At 37.3% G+C, this 4,107-nt stretch overlaps 1 pseudogene; it reads left to right on the plus strand.

The window, feature by feature from the left end:
• On the plus strand, window positions 1-2,751 carry LOC146665654 (GTPase IMAP family member 7-like; annotated as a pseudogene).
• Window positions 2,752-4,107: the final 1,356 nt, after the last annotated feature.

Genomic DNA, 4,107 nt, shown 5'->3' on the forward strand with positions numbered 1-4,107 from the left:
ATGGGGATGGGGCTGGATGAAACCAATGACTTGCCAGGTGAAGAGATTCACAGTTATTTAAGATGTGCACAAAGATCATGGGAATACTCAGTGGAAGAGGCAGGATGATTAACCCACAGGGATCTCCATGTGATCTTTGTTTGCACTGATTTATCATCACTATTTGATATAAACTATTATATAGAGTATATGATTTAAATAATTTCGGCATTGTGCAGGGAAGTTCCACCACCTCCTTTGTGTTTTGAGGCAACAAAAGTACCTGGTTTACCTGGTTTACCTGCACTCTCATGGGGTCTACCTCAGACTTTGAAGGAATTCTGCTTTGGACACACTTTTCACGCTGTTCTTTGTTTTTGTAGAAATGAAACATCTACCAGTCTTATCAAAGCATCATTTTGTGAAAAGTTAGGAGGGAATACTGGTTGGTCTGCTTCCTTCACCTATGTACAAACAATGAATACACGAAACCACAGCAACAGTACAGCTAGTTGTTTCACATTGCTGTTGTTTCACAGAATGTAATGATGCAAATATCCTAATCCCTATATTTCACTGAAAATGGCACAGAAAGACACACAAAATATTAAATCTGACTTTTCCCTCTTCAGAGAGCCTGTCTATCTGAAGGACCAACAGGAAGACGTGAGCCACAGGAGAGGACAAATAGATGCAGTTTGCAATTTCTGCACTTTTAGAGTCAACCAGAATGCCAACAGCATTGACCAGAGAGATTTAACTGGCCAATCATGAATTCATTTTATCTAACTAATTACCCTGCCTGTATTATTGACCAACACCTCTTTGGCCAGTAATACTGTAACAATCCTTCTTTGGAGGACCTGCAGAAAAATATACGTTTTATATTGCATTAAATTTGACAAGTTTTATCTAACTTTTTACAGCAATATAAATCTGATTTTCTTTTGCTGATGTTTAGTCTGTGACTTTTTTGTTGGAATGAAATGAAGCAGCATTCCACTCTTTGAGTGTGAAGTAGATGATAGCGCTCCGCCCATCTAGTGGGTGGATCTATTTTCTCAGTATACACAGCAGGAGCCTCAAAGGTGTTTCAAATACTCCACTGAAACCTGCACACTGTCAGCACATCATTAAGAAAGCTGCCAAGATGAGCTCAGCTACGTGTTCAGGTAAGTGACGTCTTGTTAATTTAATTACTTCATGGCATCAATGGTTCTATCACATTAAAAGTATTGTGTTTAATATCATAGCATCAGGAATTTAAAAACTTCAAATATACATTCAGGACTGAATTACAGTATTTCTGTAGCTATTTAAATAGAAATAAAAAGTATTTAAGATTTGGCACTCAATTTAATACATGTTTATCAATTATTAATCTCAGCAGCAATTTGTTTTCTTACACATCCAAACTGTGTTTCATATGAGCTAAGTTAATGAGAATACTTTTATATAATAATAATTCTAAGGATAGTTTAGACCTGGTGGTTAAATAATGACCCAGTAGAATCAGAATACTACATTTGTCAAATTTTCCCAACAACATAGTGCCCTTAATTTAATATGTGTTAATAAGATATAACTGTTTGGGTGATATAATATGACAAAAACTGGTTTATTTCTTTTGCAATATGTGGTTTCAGTTTGTAATGGTGGATTGTTCTTAATAATAAGAAAAAGTAGGATGGAGACTTTTTAAGCAGGGCTTCACTCTTCTCCACACGTGATCAGCTTCACTGCAACAACCTTCCTTTTCTGAGTAATCAGTGAGACTTTATGTGAGACTTATACTGTGAGCTAATGTGATCTGTCATGACAGTGCCCACTTTGCTTCATCAGCTTTATAAAGTCACTGCATTGTCCTTAATACATGAAGACAATACCTCAGTCGGGTTAATTTAACTGACATTGCCTGCTTAAAAATACAATGTGCCAAGACAGTCCAGCTGATGGTGGTTTGCTTCATCTGCAGAAAGAGGTTAGATAAATAAGGTTTTGATCCTTTCTGTTACGTCTCAGGTTATATCTGTTGCCAAATAACTGACTGTTTGCTATTACTATTTCTTCCAGGTGGCAGGGGTAACGTATTTAATATCATTCTGTTGGGAAACTCTGGGACTGGAAAGAGTGCCTCAGGAAACACCCTCCTGAATGCTGGAAAGCATCAGAGTAGACCAGCTCAGCATTTTTTTTCTTACCCAAGCTCTACACCGGTGACCACAAAGTGTCAGGAGATAACGGTAAAGATGTTTGGGAGATGGGTTAGTGTGGTCGACACCCCAGACTTCTTTTACGAAGACCAACCCATAGATGAGGAAGAAATCAAGGTGTGTAAGCAGTACTGCAAGTCAAGGCAGCATGTGATATTACTTGTGATATAGCTGGGCCGGTTCACAGATGGTGAGGCAGGAATATTAGAGAAGCTGGAGAACAAGTTTGGCAGGATCAGCGACCGTACAATCATCCTGTTTACACACGGAGAAAATCTGCATTGTGATGTGAAGCAGTTTATTGGTGAACGGATTCATCTCAAGCGCATTGTGGAAGCTTGTGGCGATCGTTACCATGTATTCAAGAACACCTCCAAGAACTCCAGACAGGTCAAGGAACTCTTCGAGACATCTGAACACATGTTTCCAGGTTTCAGAACAAAAAAATCATTCCCACTGTTCTGTTGCGGTTAACTTGGCTAACACACACTGAATGCCCAAATGTTAGTTGTTTATAGTCAGAAAATGTTTCCAGCTTTCACACTATAACCATCAATAAACATCATGTTGTCTGTGAACTTTGTGTTAGCTTTGGCTGATTCAGTCTGAATAATCTTATTTAAAAACTATCTACAAGTTTGTAAAGGGTGGCAAGTACAAATATAATTTTTTGAAGCGGTGTGTAATTTACTGTGACTGTATAATAATTATAATTAAATTCTACTACTGCTAACCTTCCACTGAAATCATACTTTTGCCTTATGTGTAATCTAAAATCCTGGACAAATTTAAGAAACACTTGAAAATTGCATGTCAGATGAAAAGATGGCTTGTATTTCACTTGACTTATAGAAGGGTAAGTAAATTAATCTATTTTGATTGGACCAAATATTAGTCTGGGCTATTCTTCTATTTTTTTTAACCTTGTGCTTGTTTTCAGGGTTTAATCATTTTATTTTACCTGCTCTCTCTGCCCTCTTATCTTCATGTTCGCTCTTCCTTATTCTGATTTCATCACAGCATAAATAGAATAAATATCAGTAAATCAGTCATTTTCCTGCTGTTTCTCATATGAACTGCAATGGTTAAAGCTACAAACTTGTGTCCCCATACTTTAAAACTGCAACACAACACTGTCATTTTACTCAGACTTCACCTCAATTCTCTGACATTAAATGTGTGGCTAATTAGCTTCCCAGGTAACACAGCCAGTTGATGTTAATGCTATTAACATGCTATGCTAATTTATTAGCACCTGCAAATTGGTAAGTCTGCACAAATTACATTTGTTTTTGCTCCAAATTTGCCAACAAAAAGTTGGTTGTGTAGTTTACAACAATTTGATTTTACAGATGAAAAAGCAAACCGATATGAAGTGTTGTTCATGGTGCCCTGATGGTGGTGCCTGCTAACAGTGAATTGACAACATTAGGCAGGGGTCCCCAGTTAATGATGAGGAAACAAGCATGAAAACTCCAAATGGAAATAAATACATGAAACTGTACTGACAATGAAGATAAAGGATGAAACAGAGAAACAACAAGCTAGGCCAGATCAGGGAAGACCTCAATGAGAATTAGGGCCTGCCACCAATGAGTTAATATATTCTGATCCAACATAAGCTTGTTGTGTTCTTCACAATGCCACAGAGGAGGATACATGTTGGCAGATTTTATAGGCGACCAAACATTTCAAAAGTCTGACCAAAACAGACACCACCCATTCTTAACCAAGCAGATCATGCCCCACTGGGTATTATATGCTGTCCTATCCAGCCTAAAAATTCTTTTACTTAAAGATATTACACTTATTAAGGAACTCATTATGTAATTAATTAGGGACATAATAAGGAACTCGATACATTTCTTAGTGAGCAGCTTTTCAATCTAATAACATCAATCACTTGGAACATCCA

The sequence above is a fragment of the Rhamphochromis longiceps genome, linkage group LG7 (genome assembly GCF_057381845.1).
Source record: "Rhamphochromis longiceps isolate RC_006_pf linkage group LG7, R_longiceps_female_GT1.1, whole genome shotgun sequence".
Lineage (NCBI taxonomy): Eukaryota > Metazoa > Chordata > Actinopteri > Cichliformes > Cichlidae > Rhamphochromis > Rhamphochromis longiceps.